Source organism: Marmota monax, unplaced genomic scaffold, assembly GCF_021218885.2.
Source record: "Marmota monax isolate L192 unplaced genomic scaffold, Marmota_monax_Labrador192_F-V1.1 WCK01_AAM20220418_F8-fsc00035, whole genome shotgun sequence".
Classification (NCBI taxonomy): Eukaryota; Metazoa; Chordata; class Mammalia; order Rodentia; family Sciuridae; genus Marmota; species Marmota monax.
The window spans coordinates 3,578,666-3,601,580 of record NW_026691961.1 but is presented as its reverse complement, the minus strand read 5'-3'; positions in this window follow the sequence as shown (position 1 = coordinate 3,601,580).

The following is a 22,915-nucleotide window of genomic DNA, read 5'->3' as shown; positions in this document are numbered from 1 at the left end:
CAGGAGAGACCTTCTGTAGGCTTCCCAGTTGACAGTCCCAGACGAGCCCATCTTTTACCAAGCCCAAGGGCAGACCTGTGAGTGGAGAAGCTTCCAGATGATTCTAAATCCCAGCCATTAGCGTCCTTGCTAGCATTCCCATTTGAGGTCCCACACAAGCTAGTTCTGATTTTTGCTGTACAAAGCCCCGAGTCACAGAATTGGTGAATAAAATACGTAGCTATTGTTGTAAGTTGTAAGTTACTAAGTTTGAGAACAGGAACAGGGGACACAGCAGGACACATCGGTGAATGGTGATCATCAGTGAATGGGAACATGGATCTCTCTGATACAACAGAAAGCAGACTTTTGTAAGCAAAGTACTTGAGCAAGGATTATGATGCAGGGTGAGGTAGGAGGCAGCAATGTCCACCATTGTGTCCACTGCTCTCCAAGGGCAAGAAAGCAAAGCAAGCCCAACCTCCCAACAATGACTATGGCCCTTCAGCTGCCCAGGAGCAGTTTAAGAAGTGATTTGTGAATTTAAGTTTTAATTAAGGCAGAAGCCATTGGGGAACTCTGGAGTTCAAGCATAAAAAAGAAAGATCTAGTTCTGGGCAAGGAGAGGGCCTAGAGGGTCCCTTCACCTGGAGGATGTGCATGTCACAGGTGTCTCGCAGCCTGCAAGGAAGCCCCCAAGTGTGAAGGCACTGATTGGCCCTGGGATCTGGGGTCAGGGTTGGACATCTCCATGGAACGATTTTCTTTTGTATTCTAGAAAGTTCTTAAGGCAGAATACTAAAAATAAGGCATTCAGAGTCTTCCATCTCTTTCTTGGGTTCCCCTTAAACATGTGTTACCCCTCCAATATCACCAACAGGACCCAACATCAGAATTCAGGGATTTAGGCTTCTCCCCATCACCGATGCCCCAGGTTTTCTAGAACACTCCATGAACTGTCCCCAGTCTTGGTTTTTCCGTGTGGGATTGATAACCCCCCCCCCAAGGTTACCTCATAGGGCTCTTTGGAGGCTCCATTCCACAAGACATGAAAGTGACTTGAAATAAGCGCCCTCTGGCAGGCCCGCCCACTGACCCAAGTGTCCCTGCGTTCTGGAAAAGGTAAAGGAAACAATTAAGAGCATAAACAGAAAGCCTAGAGAATGGGAGAAGATCTTTGCCACCTGCTCCTCAGATAAGGTATTTATATGCAGAATATATAAAAAACTCAACACCAAAAACCTTCTAATAAATAACCCACTGACAATTATCAAGATTACAAATAATAATAAGTGTTGGGAAGGATTTGGGGGAAAAGGTACGCACCTACATTGTTAGTGGGACTGCAAATCACTGCAGTCACTCTGGAAAGTAGTATGGAAATTCCTCAAAAAAATAGTAATGAAACCACCACATGACCCAGCTATCCCACTCCTTAGTATATATCAAAAGATCTAGAATCATCATACTACAGAGATAGAGCCACATCAGTGTTTATTGCAGCACAATTCACAGCAGCCAAGCTACGGAGCCACCCTAAGTGCCATTCAACAAAGGAATGGATAAATAAAATGTGGTATATATATATACACAATGGAATATTACTCAGCCATAAAGAAGAATGAAATTATAGCATTTGCTATAATAAGTCAAATAAGCCAATCCCCCAAATCCAAAGGCCAAATGTTCTCTCTGATATGCAGAAGCTAATTCAAAATAAGGGGTGTAGGAAGGAGAGAGAGAGAGACAGAGAGGAGAAGAAGAAGAATGAGGAGGAGGAGCAGGAAAGCAGGAAGAAAGAAAGGGGGTATCCATCAATAGAAAACAAAGATCAGTGGAGTGAAGGGGAAGGAGGAGGTATGGGACAGGGAAAGACAGAGAGATGAATCTGACCTAACTTTCCTACATACATATATGAATATACCACAGTGAACCTCACCATCATGCTCATCCACAAGACACTAACTAAAAATAAATACATGATAAGCCTGCAGGTGCATAGCAGGAAGACCAGCAGAGAAGAGGGGAGGGAAGAGGGGAGGGAAGGGGGGAGGGAAGAGGGGAGGGAAGGGGTAGGGAAGGGGTGAGGGAAGGGAGGAGGGAAGGGGTAGGGAAGGGGGGAGGGAAGGGGGAGGGAAGGGGGAGGGAAGAGGAGGGAGGGAAGGGAGGGAGGGGAAGGGGGAGGGAAGAAGGGAGGGAAGGGGAGGAAGGGGAGGAAGAAGGGAGGGAAGGGGAGGGAAGGGGGAGGGAAGGGGGAGGTGCTGGGGAATGAATTAGAGAAAATTATATTCTGTGCTTTTATAATTATGTCAGAATGAATCCTAATGTTATATAAAATGAAAAAGAACCAAAAAAATGTTAGATACCATTTCATCATATGTCTATCCCATGATTGCTTCATGCATTCATCCACTGTCTTCACATTTCGCCTGTGAGAAGTCGTTCTGCAGCAGACATCGGAATGGTAATATTTCTTTGAGATCTAGCTTTGACGGTGTTGGGACAGATAGCCAGACGTCAGCTTGCTGGATCAAAAGTTCATTCTACTTTTACCTTTTTGAGAAAATCACATGCTGTTTTCCACAGCGACCCTCAACCACACACAAAGGTTCCAACGTCTCTGCCCCTTCCCAACGCTGTCTGCTTTCTGTTCTTTGGGTAGAGACCATTCTAATGAGTGTGGGGTCATCACAAACAATTTTGAGAAATTCTGCGCACCTCTCTGGGTCAGGACAGGGGAAAATATCTGAGTTGGTTTTGAAGAGCTTTCAAATTACTTCTGATTTCTAAAAGAATTCAGCACATCAGTCTTGGCATGGAGATCAAATGAGATCATGGGCCTGGAAAATGGCGTCGTTTTGTCAGTGGGTTAGGGGTGTGCATGCATCTAAGAGCCAATCAGGTGAAGGCTGATGGTGTGGCCTTGGGGGTCCAGCTCCCCTGGATTGGATGCTCAGATCTGCCACTTCAACCTGTGTGTGACGTGATCAGTTTCATCTGTAAGACACAAGAGATAATTCCCACTGCCCCCAGGAGGTTGACCAGAAGCCCAAACTAATCACCTGCGATAACAAAGCTAAAGCAAGGAGAAGTGTGGGGTTCCTTTCTAAGACAGCAAAGCCAAAGCTACTCGTTCCAACAATAAGAGAGGCTACTGGATAAGGGCCAGCCACTTACTGCCTAAGGGGAACAAAGAATCATGGAAAAGACAACCTTTGGCATTGCACAACCTGAGTTTGTTAGCTCAGCGTCCTGGTAACTGTGGGATTTTAATAAGTTCTTTATAGTCTTTATTTGCTTTATTCATTTTATGCAGCAGGAACAGAAGGGCTTTTTAAAATTACTTTCCGGGATCGTGGTACTGTACACAATGCATCTACCTGCCATGTACGAGGTGTTCAATAAACGAGGACTATTATTTCCATGTTGCTATCCTTTTCCGAGAAGCCTGGCCTTCCTGAAGGTGAGAGGGGAACACTGCGGCGCAGTCCGAACTGGGGAGGAAGAGGAAGAGACTGGAGACGTAAGGGGGGAAGGTTGGGTTTTGTATTCACAAATACTCCTTTCCCAGAAACGAGTCATTTATCAAAGTATCAGAGTCTCGTTGGCTGTCAGAACGCAGCGGCTAATTACATTTGAAGAACAATGGAGTACAAGGGCCTGTTCCACTAATGGGGAAGGGTGTCCCTCGCACACAGCGTTTGGACATCAGACAGGAATGGTTTCATGAGCCATCACTAGGGACTCCGGATGGCCCGTTATTCCCGAGCCATCAGTCATCCTTAGCTGTTAAGCACATCGTTTCGATTCCCCCATCCACAAATGCTTTCTGAGTTGCCCATCACGTGGGGAGCACCATGCTCATTATTAGAAAGACAGCCCAGGCTAGCGGAAGACAGATGAGTTGGCCCTCTGTGTTGGCCAGGGTTCTCCAGGAAACACACACACAAAAAAAATAGGAAGGTATAGATACATAGGAAGAGATTCATGGTGAGAGATTGGCTCGCCTGATTAAGGAGGCTGAATATACCCATCCACGAGTGGTCATCTCCAAGCTGGAGGGCAGGAGACCAACGGGGTTCATCCCTGATCTGAGTCTGAAGACCTGGGGTGTCAAAATCTGAGGCCAGGAGAAGATGGAGCCAAAAAAAAGCAAGACCATTATTTAAAAAGAAAAAGCAGAATCCAGAAGCTTCAAAGGCTTTCTTGGTTCTCATGCCTTCTCCTGCCTGGCAAGGGTTTTTATACCTTGCCCTGTATGATCTACGCATAGTGGTTTATCTCTGCCTATAGGTGCTTCCTGTTAGGTGGAGTATAATCCCTGCCCCATTGTGACTGGTGTTGGCAGCCCTGGGACCTATTTGGCCAATGGAATGTGAGCAGATGTTTGAAAATCTATTCATCCAAGCAGGACATACAAGCACTCCTGTGGTTTGGTTCTGCCCCTCCTGAGAGCTGCCATGGCCCATGAGAGCACTAAGCCCCAGAGACTTGCTGTTTCTAGAAAAGACCAGGAAGTCCTGGGTGACCTGCAGCTCTGGTGCAAACTAATCTAGGCATGAACACCTCTACAATTGGGGGGCTGTTTGTCGCTGTAGCAAAAGCTAACTGATACTTACTCTCTCCGACAAAAGTGACTCACCCTCTCTGGTTCCTCATACTCTAATTGGAGAAGTTGAACTTAAAGATTCCACACTCCTTTGGGGAGTTCTTTTAAAGACTCTGTCCTACAGCATGCTTTGGGGAGTAGGGGGGGGTATGTATTCAAGCATATTTTTTTTCTTTTTCCTAAAAAATACAGGTTGATTATATAACTTCAATTTAACCAAACACCAGCCTGGTGGTTAACAGTGTTAAACTAGGACAAGACCACAGTGCAAAGACCTCGGGGGGATGTAAGCTGCTGTGACACAACTTCTATTCTGAAGACCCTGAGATTAAAAAAAAAAAATCTATAAAGCACAAACCTGCCGCCTTCAGCTGCTTCGGATATTTATATGTGCATTTCCTGATTCAAACTGCAGGCTCAAATCAAATTTCCCTGGTTTATGCCTTCTTCAGCGATTACTTAGAGGCAGTTTACCTATCTCTGGAGGAACATAGCAGAGAGCCTACAGTCAGAATCCCGTTGACTCAGGCAAAGATGAAGGAACCCAGGCCGGGCCCTGCACAAGTCACCCTCCCCACGGGGTGAACTCTGACGAGCCTCCTGGCCACTTTCAGCCTTGCTGATGGGAAGGCGTTCTCCAAGGACAAGGAGGGGTGGGGTCAGCAAATCAAAGGACAGAGGGAAGCCTTGGGGTGGGGGCAGGGAGGAGGGACCCACTTCCCTCTGTGCAATTCCTTTGGACGGGACAGGCAGCCGGTCGCTGGGAGCTCTGGCCTCCACTCCAGTGGGATTGGGAGAAACCAAAAGGGCACAGGGGAACCAGGCCCACCTGGGCCCTAGAAAGCATCTGGGCCCTAACCCAGATGAGCTCGGCCACAAGCTACGGGACACACAAAACTCAGTTCCATGTGCCACCCACGTGCCCTGGGTTCACTTTTCTCCATTCGGGGGATTTCCGCATCTTCCACCAGAGAAGCAGCCCTTGCTCATTCCTGCTCATTAGTAAATGTCCCCAGCCACTGAGTCTGTCTTCCAGTTCCCACTTGGTTCCGTCGTTCAACCCGACGGACCTCCTCTCTCTCTGCCTGCCCGACGGCTTCGGCTTTCTTCACACAGTTCCCTGCCATTCCCACGGCACAGGGCGGGGGGGTGGAGGTGACACGTGAGGTCACTTCCACACCTGACCCAGACCTCAGAACACTCAATCGTCCCACCCATGGTGACCCCCTGGAGGATGGATGGACGTGTGGCCCAAGCCTGGCTCTTGGGAGCCTCCCTGGAACTTTGGCTGGAATTTCTCAGGGAAAAGAAAGGAAAGTTCCAACGACTTTCCGTGATCAATGAGTCCAGTCAGGACTCGTTAACATGTCTGCCCTGTTTCTAGTGACCAAGACCACACAGGCAGGAAGAGCGGTGGTATTAGCCCTGAGTGTGACTTTTCGTCACCCGGAAGGACTTGGGAGAGTCAACTCCGTGATGTCAATGAGAGTCTCCTCATCTGGGAAAGGAAAGTGACGATGACACTTCTTTGTGTCGCAGAGCCTGTGACCCTCTTTGTTGTATCGGACCGGAAACGTGGGGGGCTGGATTTCCTGCAGCACAGCAAGCTTAGCCAACAGAATCAACATGGATTCAATTATTCCCAGTTTCCTGGAAGTCTACACGGAACTGTTTGGTCAAAACGTGACGCTGGTGTGTTCAGAGGCAGACACGAGGTCCCAGGAGAAGAGACACTACATCGAAGGCCCACGAGTGGCTTGTGAGCACCAGGACATTTGGGATTGGGCCTGTTCCTGTAGTCGCCCTTAGGCAGGTGGTGATTATTAAATAATGACAGCGTGTCAGTAGGAGGAGGCGGGCAGGGATGAGCAGATTTAGGAGCCCACAAGATCCACCAAGAGAAGAGAAATGAAGTCACTCGGTTGGTCAGATCCACTGCCCCAGGGGTGATAAAGGCCCAGTGGCTGGAATCACAAGCTTTGGGGTTCGTTTCAAGCCACAGGGGTTAAAAGCGAAGATTTAGCACAACAGGGTTTGCATCCCATTTCTGCCACTGACCAGGCGTGTGATCTTGAGCTTTGTCCCTCAGCCTAAATTTTCTTGCCTGGACTAGGGGGATCCAGGCGGTCCCACCCGACCTCGAGCTCTGTGGCCAGAATAAAACGTCACAGTCCGTGTAAAGGACTTAGTCCACGGTATGAGCTCAATCAATGACCATGACGGCAGTGTTGGCATTGGGAAAGAGAGTGTGGCCAGAGAGGGGAGCAGGGGAGAGGACGGGATTAAAGGAGGGAAATGACGATGGTGTGGCAGTTAGGGCAGACCCGGGGCCACCAGCCAGGAGCAGAGGGCAGAGAGGGCGTCGGTGGGAGATGGCCCACAGGCCCAAGCAGAGGTGGGAGGTCTCCCTGCAGAAGCCAGACTCCGTGGAGGAGGGCAGGAAGGGACGGGATCCTGGAGAGAAGGTACCAGAGGGAAAAGCTAAAAAAAATAAAATAATAATAAAAGAGGGGTGGTGGGGGGGACCTTCTGTCATTTGTGGAGAAAATCCAGGAGTCAATAAGGAATAGAAACAGAGATGAGAGGAGAAGTCAAACCCAGGGAATCACAGGTGGAGGGCTTGGTTTTCAAAGGAAGCCTCGACCCATTAAATAAAAACACAGACAGGAAGGGGAGGCCCAGCTGACAGTAGAAACGGTGCTAGAAATAACTTTCCAACACAGAACGGGAGAGGCTTTTAATGATTGCACAGGTCCCTGGATTCCAAGAAGCTTTGAAAAAAAAAATTTTTTTTCATTAAGTTTGGCACAACTTCATTTGGCAGCGAAACTTGACCTGGGCTGACACGAAGCTATTTATACCCCTCATCTGGCTGAGCATGAACAGTGCCAGATCTCACCCCAGAACGGAGCTGGTCACAACCTCTGTGACGGCAGACCCCGCTGGGGGTGGCTGTGGGACGTTGTGGGTCGTAGGACTTACTCCCCACGTCACCCGTCTGACTTCCGTGGCGTCCTGAATTTCCAAACACGTCGTTGCGAGGGCTTCGCATCATGGACCGTGCACTCCCATGAGAAGACGGGAGATGATGTGGCCAGAGAATCCTGCAGGTAATCATGAAACGGGCAGAGACGGCCAGTCCTTGAGGGTGTAAGCAGGCTCAGGGCTGTACACCCAACATCTCATTTGTTTCTCACAATAGATCAGAACTTCCTTCCACACCCAAGGAAAGGGAAGGGAAGCCATTTGCCCCCAGGCACATGGAGAGGGGGAGAAGCAGAATGTAGGATCGGAGCCCAGCTGTGACGTTTAACCACTAGGAAATGCTGTCCCTTGTTCACTGTGAGAAAAAAACAGAAGTGAGTGTTCCCTGAGTTCTCACGCCATGGCAGCCCTTCCCAGATGTCACCTTAACAGTCCTCATGAAGCCATTTGATTATTACCCAGAGAAGGAGCTTAGCAACTTGCCCAGGACCTCACAGCTGACTTGTCACATGTCAAATCCCTCATCGTCTCCACTGAGTACGACAAAGTCAAACAAGCTTCCAAGACGACAGTCAAACTGTGGAGCCAACCCAGGTGTCGGTCGATGGATGAATGGATAAAGAAAGTGTGAGATATGCACACACACAGCCCTCAGGAGAGTGAAATCATGTCTTTTGCAAGAAAATGGGTGGAACCTGAGAACACCGCGTTAAGTGAAATAAGCCAAACTCAGGTCAAGAGGCCAGTGTTTTCTTTCATCTGTGGAAGTCGGAGAGGAAAATGAGGAAGGAAGGGGGGGGAGGGTTGCTGAACATGGAAGAGAGATCGGAAGAGACATGGAAAGGGAGCCGGGGAGGAAGGAGGGAGGGAAAGGGGAAACACTGGGGGTGACAGTGGACAGGTCACCCTGCTAGGACACGTGCATGCACACATGGGAAACTGTGAATCCCACCACTGTGTGCAACTGTAAAGCACCCATAAAAAATACGCAAAAAGAAATCCAGAGAGTTGAGGGTGTCGCTCAGTGTCAGAACACGCCTCTAGCATCAGCAAGACCCTGTGTTCAGTCCCCAGCACCACATCATATAATAACAACCATAATAAGGGATCGATGCACAAAGCCTGTGAAAACTCTGTCAATTGGGATGAAAAGAGAGAATCTGAGAACCTTATGATTTCATGAAACAACATGAGACTCAAAATTAATGGAGAGCCACAGGGAGGTTGAAGACCTGGGTCACAGTCTTCCCTCCCAGACACAGTTGGATCCCTAATTTCTAGGAATTTGATCAAATGCTCCCTTTTTTTTTTTTTTGCCAAACAAGTCTTGGCTACACTGTGTGTCTGCGCGTGTGCACACAGGTGTGGTGAACACTCTCACGCAACGTGCTGCAGGAAACCGCCGACCTTAACGCTCTGCCAGTGTTCCTAACCAGGCTGTCGGTGCAAGAGTCTGGAGGTGTTCTGTAGCACACTCATCTGTCTGCACACTCCACACCAGAACATCAGCTTCGTGCTCCAAATATAGCGACAGCCTTTTCCTTCTCAGCCTGTTTGCCAAGACAAAATATATATATTTTTTTTCCGGTAAAGATATGCCAATTCCTGTGTTTGGAAGGTTTCTTTTGGTCTGAACAGTTTGGTAGCAGCAACTTCAAGGAACTGGGTGTGGGTATCTTCACGATAGGGTAGTTGAGGCTACAAAACCAACAGCCTCCAATCTCGTTCATTACAACAACGGAAGCTCATTTCTCACTAAAGTTCCACCCCATCATTGGGTAGAGGCTTGGTTCATCTTAATCCATTTAGGGCAGACCCACAGAGCAGCCACCGTCTCAAACATTGTCAGTTTCAGTGTCCGTGAAAGGGGAAAGATTCCCAGATAGGCAAATGTCCCATGCTGGAATTGACAGATGTCACTCCCATGACCAACCCATTGGTAGCAGGTCCCACTCAACTGCAGGAGGCCAAGGCAAGTATCCCGTCCATACACCCAGTGAGGGAAGAATCAAAAACCTGTGTTGCTCTGCATAGTGACTAAAAGTTTATGGACAGAGGGGACCTCATGCCACCTCACGCTCACCTGCTGTGAGCAGATAAGCAATTCAGAAGTGTGCTCGGAGAAGTGACTTACCTGCAGTTCCGGAAGGGTTGGTGGAGAAGACAAAGCAAAGGAGGAGAGACACAGGAAGAGGCTGTTGGAGACCCCTGAAGGTACCTTGCAGGAAGCTGGTTCACAGTGCAGTGAACGGGGGGACTTGGGCATGGAGATCTATTTCATCGATAATCTCTAAATCTGAACATCATTGCTCTGTTTTATAGTTAGGAGTCGAGATGATGGCATCGAGTTCCCTCTGACCTGGAGCCCCATCCTCGTGAACTGGCAGAAACTCTCCCCTTGATGACTCTGGCTGATGCCATTTCACGTCACAGGAGGCCTGAGAGTGTCCCCTCACCCCGCAGACATCAGTCCACTTGGGTACCACCAGGTCCTCAGCTTCAAGTTACATGGTGCCTTCAGTTCTAGCAGCTGGGCCACATACAGTGCTCCTGGGGCACAGGGAGCAGTCCCCATGGACTCCTCAGCAGTCCAGTCCCAGGGCCTCTGTCCTCCCCATCTCACGGCTCCTCCGTTGTCCTTGACCCTTGAGCCTAGAGTCTCTGGGCTCAGTGTCCTCCAAAAAAAAGGGAGATCCCATGACCTTTAGACAGTTTTTGCACAGAACTGGTGAAAAATGAATCTCCCTGAATGGTAGGTGAGGAAAGAGCCAGGGCATCTCAGGAGCAAAGCTCTTCAGGACGAGGAGGCCGAAGGACAGAGATCCTGCGGTGGGTGTAGAGGCCGCTGTGCCCGGATGGAGTGAGCGGAGCCGGGTCTGGTAGCAGAGGTGAAAACAAATGGTGCAAATAAAGATAAAACACCGATAATAACAACGGCCACGTGTTCGGTGCCTACTCACTCCACGTGGGACATCCCTGACTCCCAACGGCTCTCTTCCACCGAGGAGGATACCGAGAGTCAGAGTGGCATGATCGACTGTGCAAGCAAGTATCCAAATCAGGACTCAAGAGGCAGATGCCCCTGGGTTCATTTTTCCCATCGCTGTGAACAAAACACCCGATAAGAACAACTGAGAGGAGGAAAAGCTTATTTGGGGCTCCCGGGTTTAGAGGTCTCAGTCCGCAGACGGCCGACTTCATTGCTCCGGGCTTAATGAGGCAACACGTCATGGAAGAAGGGCCCAGGGAAGGAAAGAAGCTCAGCTCATGACGGGGTCCGGAAGCAGAGAGATGGAAGGGGGTGCAGGGACAAGTCCCCAGTGACCCACCTCCTGCAGCCACAGCCCACCTTGCCTACAGTGACCACCCAGTGAGTCCATTCAGACTAGGATAGACTGACCAGGTTCCGGCTCTCACCTCCTGTAATTTCACCTTCAAACATTCCCACATCCACACAGGAGCTCCCGTAGGACACCCTGCATCCAGACCCTGACACCCCGCCATGCTGCTAGGAAAAGGAGGAGTACGAAGAATGAGACCAACCAGCCATGGGGAGAAACAGGTGCAAAAAACAGAAAGATAAAGGTCTGGCATCCAACGTGGGCAAAATACTCTTGAAATTCAGCAATAAGAAAGCAAATGACCCAATCATAAATGGGCAAAAGAGCTGAGCACACACACCCCTGAAGACACAGAGGAAAAGACGCTCGCCATCACCCAGTGTCGGGGAACTGCAAGCTAAAACAACAGTGAGACACGACCAACGGCGCACCTCCTAGGATGGCTGGATCCTAGCCACTGACATCATCAAGTGCTGAGAAGGGCGTGGAGCACCCGGAACTCCCAGCCACTGCTGGTGGGAACACAAAAGCTATGGCCACCTGCCGTTTGGAGATTCCCTGCAAAACCAAACATCCTCCTGCCCTAAAATCCAGCAATCACAAGCCTTGGTATTTGCCCAAATGACTTGAAAACTTATGTCCGCCCAAAACCTACAGGCAGATGTTGATAGCTGTCTTTCTCCATAATTGCCCAAACACAGAAGCAGCGGAGATATCCTTCAGTGGGTGAGTGGGTAAGACCTGTGGCACATCCAGAGACTGGCACTTTAGTGTAAAAAAAAGATGAGGTATCAAAGTGTGATACAGGCCAAGGCTTCTAACTAAATTCAAAAAGCCAATCTGAGCCAGGCGCGGTGGTGCACGCCTGTCATCCCAGTGGCTTGGGAGGCCGAGGCAGGAGGATCGCCAGTTCAAAGCCAGCCTCAGCGAAAGCGAGATGCTAAGCAACTCAGTGAGACCCTGTCTCTAAATAAAATACAAAATATGCCTGGGGGTGTGGCTCAGTGGTTGAGTGCCCCTGAGTTCAATCCCCTGTGCCCCAAAAAATAAAAATGAAAAATAAAAAATAGCCAATCTGGAAAGAGTATGTTCTGTATAACTCCAAATACATGCCAATCAGGAAAAGGTAAAACTATGACAATAGTTAAAGAATCAATGGGTATCAGGAGTCAGGGGAGGTCAGGATGGAGCCACGGAGCACAGAGGATTTTGAGAGCACTGAGACTACTCTGGGTGACCCCATGAGGGTGGATCCCTGTCATTGTACATTTGTGAAAACCTATAGAATGTGTAACACAAACACATCCTCTGATGTCAACTTGGATTTGGGTGATGGTGATCTGTCAATCAATGTGTGCTCCTTGATTGTAACAAACGTGCCACTCTGGGAAAGGTTGATAAGGAAGGAAGTTATTCATATGTTGGGGGGGGGGTCTCTAATGGGAATTTCTGTCCCTTATATTCAATTTGGCTGTGAACCTAAAATATGTCTAAACAATAAAAGCTATTAAGATCGTAATACTTAAAAATCAGGAAAGAGAAAGAAACTGGCTCCCTAGTAGCAAGAGGATAAATGGAAAATACGGGGAGACAGATGCTGATTCATTTTCTCTGTAAGATCTCTGTGTTTGTTTTATTTGTCAATCATTCCCGGCTGGGTACTAGGATGGACAATCCTTCTAATATATTTTCTTTTCTCTGGGTTGGTGGGGAGAACTGGGGATTGAACCCAGGGGAGGGGTCAACCCCTGAGCCCCATCCCCGGCCATGTTTTGTACTTTATGTAGAGACAGGGTCTCACTGAGTTACTTAGCGCCTCCCTTTTGCTGAGGCTGGCTTTGAACTCGTGATCCTCCTTTCTCAGCCTCCCAAGATGACAGGCATGCGTCACTCACTGCGCCCAGCTGGACCATCCTGGTGAACCAGGAAAGAACACAGACCAGGCCCCTACTTGTACAGACTTCCTCTGAGCCTGCCTCACACGCCAATCCTTTGGAGAGAGAAGCTAACGGGGTCAGTCCATTGCAATCCTATATGCAGAGAGGGTGCTCATATGAGGCTGTGACCCCATTGGCTACTTTTGGCTTAAATGCCAGTCCTTACCACCTGTGGCCAGGAAGAGAGTTCACCATCAAATATGGCTCCCCAGTGGGAGGGTCCCAAGGGGGATGTGGATAGAGAAAGCCTTGGTGTTAGACGCTCCACGGCAGAGAAACCGTAGTATTAAAGCTCAGTCTCAGTTACGCCACTTAGATTCCCCAAGGAGTTATTTGACAGGCGCTCCGAAAAGCATCCAATTTGAGGGGGAAAGACACAGATAAAGAAACACATAGTTATACGGAATTGGAGCGGCCAACCCCGCAATTAGATTCAAGTTCCTTTACATCCGAGACAAGGCTCTGTTAGCGCCACTTACAAGAGATGCAATCGGCCCATCTTGAGCTCTCGGTGCCATCTGCTCCCTTTTGTGAAGAGCATTGTGATTCCGTCCATGTAAAAAGCATAAACAGACCTCCACACAGTTCCATTAATAAAGGAAACCAACGAGCGAGAGAAAATTCCGTCCGATGCCCCCGGTTCTGATGGATGGGACCTCCGTGGGCACCCAGGGCTCTTTGATGCTCAGAAATGGCCACCCCACCCCCACCCCCCGCCAGCAGCTCCCCAGAGGACCGTTTTGCAGGACAGTGTGACCGACTGGCTCGTCCTCTGGCTAGAGGAGCGCACTCTTGTTATCTGTTGGCTACTGAGATCGGGTTTGGTTTGACCAGCTAAGACCCCAGACAGTGGATGTCGCTAACAGTTCCCTGGCTTGACTGGAATTCTTCCCGCCATCTGTTGCTGCCGGGTGATTTTATCATCGTCTGCAGTGTCATCAGTGTCGATGTTGACTTGGCAGGAACTCACTCCTTTCCCTGCACCACGGGCCGCTCGCACAACCGGCTGGAGGCACGGCCTGGGGAGCTGGACTGAATCACCTGATCTGCTTTTCCACACCCTCCCCAGGAGCCCTCCTTTTCTCATAGTAACACGGAGGAGAAAAATCCCCAGGTCTGGTGATCCTTTTCGTGTAAGTGTTCATGAGCTTCAAGGTACAAGATGCCAGAGGGCGTGTCTCGGTGGCTTGCATCTTGGTGGGGAGAGAGAAAACAGTGACCGGGATGTTTCAGGCACAAGATGTACTTTGAGAGCCTGTTCAAGGCTGGGCAGAGGGACATCCTTCCGTTGCCGCAGAGGGTCACAACAGCACGGACTGTGGCACATTTGTGAAGGAACCCAAGGTGCCCACATATCTGCCAGAGGGGCAGGAGGTCCGAGTTGTCCAGGGACACTACAGCAGAAGCCCAGCAGAGAGATGATGCCCTCACGTGGCTTGTTGGGGACAAGCTCCAAAATAAAGAACAAGATGAAGAAACCCGAGTGGAGCACTCTCAGGCACACACAGGACCCCCTGGAGGACAGCTGGACATGCATGGGGTCCAGAAGGAGGAGGGCAAAGCTAGGGTCCTAGATCCTCGGGACGCTTATCTTCAACTGGCTTCAATAGCCCCCAAGAAGCTGGTGAGACCTAAGATGTCTGACTCCCTAGATGACCTGGGTTGCTCACTGGGGATGTCCATGTTGGATATGAAGAACTCTGTTAGGGAAGTAAAATGTGGAAGAGAAAATGTGTGTCACCACGTCACCACGGTGCCCAGGAGTGACCCAGGAGGGTGCTCTGGGTTGTCATAACCCTGCATCTCTATTTTAGCAAAAACAAGGATTGGCTCCCGTCCAGGAGGATGGTGAAAAATCAATCACACACATTTGCTGAAGAGCCGTCGGCTCCAAGAATAGGCTCTCGGGTTCCATCTTGGAAGGTGGAGGCGGGAAGGTTGCCCTTCAGCCCCTCCCACCAGGCGGCCTGGCCAAGGAGCCTCGTGATCCCAAACTGCTTTAAGCATCTCCCAGCTGTTCCCAGCAGGGGCCCTTGGGATCCTGGGATTAACAGAGAATAATCTGGAGGGGGAGGCCACACCTGGATTCCCCCAGATGCCAACGCCATCCTGCCGGAGGTGAAGAACTCTCTCGAAGAAGGTCTGGGAAGGTACAGGCCTGTCACTCTTCACAATCTAAATGCAATGCACAAAGGTTCCACATTAAGGAAGCTCAGTTCCCCAGGATGAGGAAATCAGCCAGATGCCCACGAGTAGGTGGGTGGGAAGCACAAGTTCTCACCACCCTGGAAGCATTAAATCAAGGTTGAGAGGATGAACTTGGAAATGCAGCCAAGACGCCATCCCAGGAGGCTGAACCTGGAAATCAGTTAAGGGGAGGGAACGGATGGGACTCCTGCCACATCTCCACTGCAGGGGGGCGGGGGCTGATGGACGGTGCTATTTTGGTGCCATGTAGCATATGTGTTTTCCCTTCCTGGGGCAAATTTCTAGAGAGGAAGAGACCCAGACTAGCAGAAAAAAAAAATCAATAATCATAGTTGTTCACAGAAAAACTTCAGAGGAATCGGGAGGAGAAGTAGCAGGTAGACGGTGCAGGGACTGCGTCTGGTCTGGTCCACCTGCACCAGGGGACGCGTCCTCAGTGCCTGGCCACTGGTGCTCTGAGGTTGGGTGACATAACAAGGAATGTCGTGCCACTTGAAGGGCAACCCCAGAATCTCTTTGGATCTATGACTTTAATCACGGGGTCAACTGGCCTTGACCAGGAAGACTCTCTGGGAGCACAGGGTCCCCCTGGCCTCTGGGAAGCTGGGGACAAGACGGCTAAGGTGGAGAGTCCAGGGTTCTTGAAGGTTCTGCTGGCCCTTGGCTCCTTCCATCGGCTGCTCCTGTGGGTGATGGCCATGCCCCAGGTCACAGCACCATGGGGGTACAGGAAGCAACTGAGGTGGCCCCGGGGCAGCTGTACCCTGGAGAGGGATGACCCCCCACAGAGGACACTGTGGGTCCACCCGATCTCCCTGCAGGGGGAGGCTGCCCCGCTGCTGGGAATGCTCACAGCTCATGGAGACAGCTGGCCAGCTCCCGGGGTCCCCCTCCATGAAAGACAGCCACCTGGCCCGAGGTCACACCCGTCACAGGTCCACATCCAACAACAGGACAACGCCGGGGGGTAAAATCTGACCCGCTGGCCTGACGGAGACGACTCTGAGACCCTGTCCCAGCACCAAAGCACCCATGATGTTGGCCAAGGCCTGTGTTGAGACCGAATGGAAACCCAGCCTCCTTCCCGCCCAGTTCCGGGGTCCACTCCTCAAGGGGCTGAGCCTGAAAGCTCCCCGCCCCCCGTCCTTGGAGGCAGATCTTCATCAGAGAGAGCTGCATCCAGGGGGCCCAGTCTAAGATGCCCCCAGTGGAATCTGATCTTGGCTCCAGGAAGGTGAACTGGAGACAGAGAGGTTGAGACAGAGACAGAGTAGAGAGACAGCAGCAGAGAGATAGAGACAGAGATAAAAGTACAGAGAGAGATGGGGACAGGAGGAAGGATACGGAGAAGGACTGAGTGAGGGAGAGAGGGAGGCCCAGAGAGCTGAGAAGCAGGGGCCACCAGGCAGCAGAGGGCACAGGGAAGAGAAGCTTGAGTGTGCAGAATCCACTCCATGGAGGGGAGGAGAGGGGGGTGGAGAAGCTGGGAGGGGGGTGGAGAAGCTGGGGGGGGTGGAGAAGCTGGGGGGGGGGGGAGAAGCTGGGGGGGGTGGAGAAGCTGGGAGGGGGGGGGAGAAGCTGGGGGGGTGTGGAGAAGCTGGGGGGGGTGGAGAAGCTGAGGAGGGGTGGAGAAGCCGAGGGGGGGGTGGAGAAGCTGGGGGGGGGGTGGAGAAGCTGGGGGGGGTGTGGAGAAGCCGAGGGGGGGGTGGAGAAGCCGGGGGGGGGTGGGGAAGCCGGGGGGGGGGGGGGGGAAGCTGGGGGGGCCGTGGAAACAGCACAATGACCGAGTGGGACACTGCTCACTGCCAAGGGGGCACTTTAGACCTTTCCAGTTTCTTAACCGTGGTGAGATAAGCAGAACGCTGACCACCGGGACCAGTTTTCTTGTTCATTTTTCAACTGACAGGTCATCGTTGAGCGTCGTCAGGGGGAGAGTTGAAGTTTGGCACATGTCTGTATTGTGTGATGACCAACTCAGGATAATTCCTCTGTCATCTCAATATTGATCATTTCTTGGTGAGAAGAATCCAACACCATTTCCTCCAGCCTCTCTGAATTCCAGCATGTGGACCCGCATGGCCACTCTCTGTAACACAACTGCACGACCCAATCCTATCTAGCTGGGACTCTGTACCCACCATTCTGCTCCCCTGTTCTAGGACCTGGATTTTTCTTTGAGGTTCCATGTGTGAGGGAAATCACATAATACTTCCCTTTCTGTGCCTGGCTTATTTCACAAAACAATGTGATGTCCAGATCCATCCAAGTGTCCACAAATCACAGGAACCCATTTCCTTTTTCAGGGCTGAATAGTATGCCATGTGGATATATACCACATTTTCCTAATCCGTGCATCTGTCTACCTACACTTAGGCCACATGTGTGTGACTTAGTAGGGGAAATCTCCCCAAGACAAAATTCTGCAGAATGCAGAATCAGATGTAGACTCATAGAATTATTACTCCCTTTTACTATTGAGAAAACTAATTTTCCTATGGTGGCAGTTTTTAAGGGGAAGATGTAGGATTCAAACCAAGGTCTGTCTAACTCCAAAGCCAATTTCCTTAACCACAGCATTATAGGTGTACCTCTGTATTCAGACCAAGTGAGAAGTTTAATAACTTAAGAGAATTATTCAGACTTTCAAGTGCTATCCTAACTGAAAGATACTTTGTTCTCAACTGGAATTGCTGGATCCAGGGCAGTCTCTTCATCAGGTGACTGCGTGAGTAGGTAGACACATTTTACATATCTGGGGTGGAGCCCAACACGCCATCATCCAAGTCCCTTAAAAAAAGAACTAGAGAAAAGGTAAATCGTTCAAAGCCACAGAGGCTGAACCAGCAATCAAAATAGCAACTGGAATCAATTTGTGAGCCACAGTCAAAACCTTCCCCCCCACACCATCCTCAAACAGGTAAGTCCATCTCTAGCCGCTGGCAATTCTCATTGTCTGTTTTCTAAATCCTACAGCTCCGTTGGGCTGGTCATCATGCCACACTGATAAAGCATTTTGCAAGTAAAAAAAAAAATTGTAGCTGGAAGGCAGGACACTTGCTAGCCAATAATAATAATAATAACAATAATAATAATAATAATGTTGTAAGATGGCAGGAAAAGAGGATTCTGGAAGCCAGGGTTCCCCCTGCCTACGCCCAGCCCTCCTAGACTCTGCCTGGGCGGACACCCTCTCTCATTTAAAAAAAAAAAAAAAAAAAAAGCAACTAAAAATCAGAAACCTTAGATGTGGAGCTTCGTCGCTTTGGGGTCCTCAGTTGCAAGCAAGGGTCTAAAGCAGAAGAGGAATCTATATAAAGGAGCTCATTACGGAAGGTGGGAGACCCAGGATATAAAGAGGCAGATGCTCCTATTGAGAACTGTCGTGTATAACTAAAGAGGATGCAGTGTAAAGAAGAGAAAAATTTTTTTAAAAAATGTGTTTAAGCATTCATCGTTCTCACTCGGTGTCGGCCTCCCCAACTGGGTTCCATCTGTGACTGTGTCCCCCTGCGCAGGGTTCAGTGTCCTGGGTCAGGTGCCTGCTCCCGGAATGTTCTAGAATGTTGAAAGGGAGCAGCTGCACCCCACGGGCAGCATCACGGGGGGGGGGGGGAGAGACTCCCCCAGAGGCCGACTGGGTTCTGTACAGAAAATAGGCAGAAAGAGACCCAGAGAGACAGGAAGGAAGGAGAGTGGGGGTGGGGAGGGAAGGAAGGAGACACAGAGGAGGCGGGAGCCACCCGCTGCAGGTCACCGCTGGCCTGGCCCAATCCCTGCTCCTGGGACCTCTCCTGCTTCGCCTTATGAGCTTTCCGGGGACATCTCCTATCCAAGCTGTCACATCAGCCAAGGTCGGTCTGTTATGTGGAGGCCGGGGACCTGCTGGGGACACCTGCCAGCCTGAAACTTGACACAGAGACATCTGGGTGGATGTCTGTGAAAACAGGGGTCCGCACCCACCCAGGACTCCCCGCGGGTGCAGAGGTAGCGCCCCGGGGCTAGAAGACCCTGCGACCTTTCTCCTGGATAAGGCAAGAGGTGGCCCCCGCAGGCCTGCCTGTGCCTTCTCCCCTGGACGCCCCGCCAAGAACTAGGGCTACATCCCAGGCTGAGCTGGCGGAGAGAGGGGTCCTGATGGCAGATCGACGTCCCAAACTGCACACCTGAAGGTCTCAGAGCACCATACAACAGGTCCAGCCATGCTGCTTCCCCAAGACTGGACCTAGGCAACGTCCAGGGATCCCGACAGACCTGAGCCTGGGAGATGTTGGAATCCTATGGTGGATGAGGATATAGAGCTGGAGATGGAGAGAAAGTGGGAATCAAATCAGCTATGAAATATCTACACTTACATACGCCAACACAAAAAGACAGGAATCCAAAAGAAATTAGTGCAAATGCACAAAAGACACCTCGAAGAATGTTTGTCCTTTGTTGATAACCATTTCAAAGGTAAACGACTCAAATACTTATCAATGGATAAATTGTGGCATAGGCTATAATGGGATATTATGCAGAAGTGAAAAAGGTAGCAAGATACTAGAAGATAAATAAATCTCACAAATAATGTTGAATAAAAAAAGTGAGGGAATATTCTGTATGAGTCTGTTCGTATTGATTTTTTAAAAAGCATTGAGTCTATTGCAAAAGGAATTAGAATATTAGAAGCCAGGGCCAGGACACGGGAGTTAAGGTTGAATCACAAAAGACATGAAGGACAGTGGTATTCAATCTTGATCTTGGGGGCAGCCACTTGGAAGCATCCACAAAAATTCATTTCAAGCCAGACATTTCAGATGTGTGATCCCATAACACTCGATCACATAATTGTTATGTGTCAACAAACAGTTTTAAATTCATGAAGAAAGGGAAGAATAAAATATGCCCACATGTGGCCTAGATCTCTCCGCCTGGTGGAATGAGGCAGAATTTTAAGTCCTTTCATTAAAAATTTCAGAATTTTCCCAGTTTTCTTCAAGGAGTCTATTTGTCAGAAGGTAGAAACAAGGCTCTTCTTGGGAAGGGAAATAAATCACAGGGAGTTGTGCAAACTTCAGACGGATGTCAGACACCCAGACATTTGGCATGCAGAGCTGGTTCATGAACCGTCTGGACCCGAGAAACATCACTCTCTGTCCTGATTTTGCCCCATTCGTCACCATCCTAAAGCAATAACTGAGCTGACAGTAGAGCTGCGCAGCTCTGCTCACAGAGCGTCCTCTAGAAATTAAAACTGGAGTCTGTAATTTGGAACCCCAAAGCTACGGTGCCCTAAGTAGTTAGCCTCCCTCCATAGTCTCCTTTGAAATGTACCCACGATGCTCCAGTCAAACCACAATCACAGGCCGCACGTGGAGGGCCGTTGTTAAGTCTGGGCAAGGGCCCCGATCGCTTGTATTTTAATAGCTGTTTTCTGATATCGACATTACCAATGCTTCCGTTGCCCCTCCACGACTATTCTTAGCAAACAAATGTTGTGCCTTACAATTAGTGACTTCCTTCCTAATTATGGCTTCCCCCCTCCCCCATTTTCACACAAGATGACAAAAAATTCATGTTTTGCCCAAGAACTCGCTTATTAGTTAATGAAAATTTGTCTAATAGCAGCCTTTGAGATGCCCTGTCAAAAATCCAAAGCAACAGCCAGGGAATGAGAAAGGTTGCTTTCATAGGAACATTCAGAATTAATTTCTGGGTAGAGACTGGGAAATGAGACATAGGAGGCATAATTTCTTCCAAAAAAGATTAAATAGTCTTTCTAGAGTCTGTAGAATTTAACATTGTTCAGTTTATCCATCTCCCTCCCTCCCTCCCTCTCTCCCTTCCCTCTCCCCCTCCCCCTCCCCCTCCCTCTCCCCCTCCCTCCCCCCCTCCCTCTCCTCTCCTTCTACCTCTCCCTCTGTCTCTCCCCCTCTCCTCCCTGTCCTCCCTCCCCCCCTCCCTCATTCTCTCTCTCCTCCTCCTGATCTCTGCCTTTTCCCTTGCCTCTCATTTGTACTCATTCCCTGGGATTCAAACCAGACATCAGGAAAGGATCCATCCCTGGAGTTCAGGTCCAGTAATTCCAATATTTCTGTATAATCAACTCTCAGTGTCACCGAATTCTCCCGCTGGGCTGAGATTCTCTGCTGTCACCTCCACTCTGCCCTCTGCCCATACATCTTTACCGTGTCACTCCCACCGTCAAGGGACACCCTGACCTAGGACGAATCTCCTACCTGTTTTCAGGTTTTGAATCATAAACGCGGCACTTGCTGGGAAGGAAATCTAATAACGTGTCCCCAACAAGCCTCTCTCCGGCAGACACCGTCGGGTCCGCTTGGCTGGGTTTGTGAATCACCCGGAGGGCAGACGGACTGGATCAAAAAGCAGGGGCTCGTTTTTCTCATCGAGTAAGATCTATAAAAGATCTAAGCCCGACCCCGACAATTTACATCTTCAATATTCGTGTCCTGGTCCCCGTCCTGAAATGACATTTAAATTGTGTCTGGGGAATTTGTTGTGAGCTCACTGCTGTGGCCTACTTCAGAGGGCTTCAAAGACGAGAGAGAGAGAGAGAGAGAGAGAGAGGAGAGAGAGAGAGAGAGGAATATCCAGACCTGTTTTCCATTTCAGAGATTTACGAGGTGACAAATGAAACCCGCTCCTGCTCTCAGACGCACCCCCTGGGAAAGGGAACATTGTCTGAGTCCAGTAAATAAGGGTTCGGTTTCGGCCAGAGCTCTGGGGATGGCATTAAGACTGCAGTGACTCTGAAGCCCCTCCCATGGCTCCTTTCCAGAAGGGCTTCTCAGCCTCAGAGCTCTGGGCATGGGGGCCACATTATCCTTAGGGGGAGGGATGGTCCAGGGTCCTGTAGGCTGTTTGGTGGGTCTCTGGTCTCCACCCACCACATTCCAGTAGCACCCCTTTCCCCAGTTGTGACCACTAAAAAAATGTCCCCAACCATGGCCAAATGCCCTCCAGGTTCAGGAAGACAGGGAGGACAGGGTCCTTCTGCTGAGAACCACTATCTCAAAGGCTGAAAAGTCTTGGCCCTCCTTTGTTCTAAACTCAGTGCGTCCCTATTTTGTTTTGGACGTCACCTCAAAGTCGAACCTGCATGCAGAGAAGTGCAGGGACCCCAAGCCTGCAGTTCAGGGGACACAGCTGTGCCGCAAGAACCCAGGCCAGGGGATAGAAGGACACTGCTTCTCAGACACCCACCTGAGCCTCCTCCCGTGCTACTCCCACCCACCCACAGGGGGCGACCACCCTCCAGACCCCAGAGCCCCTTGGATAACAAGTTTCCTGATCATCTACTTAGTGCCAGGCACTATTTTTTTTTTCCAACATTGGGGAATGATACAGAGTCCTGAGCTCAGAGGGCTTCCACTCTAGGCAGACAGGCAGTAGGCAGGTAAGCCCACCAAGCCACCAGAACGCTCCAGAGGGGTGAAGGCGCACAGAGTGGCCTTGCAAGGTGAAGTTGTGAGGATGACCGCCAGGCCGCGGCTCGTCCCAGGAGCTCATGTTGAGCGACAGCATGAACAATCAGAAGGAGCGAGGTGAGACGAGCAAGTGTCCCCAGGAGAGGAGACCCCAGGAAAAAGAGCTAGGGAGGACGAAGCCCCGTGTGTTGAGGGACGAGCCCGGGGACCACCGCGACTGGACCACGATGCCCAACGTAGGGAGCAGCGGGGACACTGGCCACGTGGGTGGGGTCCGTGCTGCCCTCCAGGGCACAGCCAGCAGATCAGCTTTTCCCCCAAGCCCAACGAAGAGATGGCAGGGGCCGAGTCTGGGGTGGGAGCCACCTGTTGCTGGCCCTGCTCGGGGATGACCGACGGGCAAGGCCGAAGGCAGCTGAAGCATCA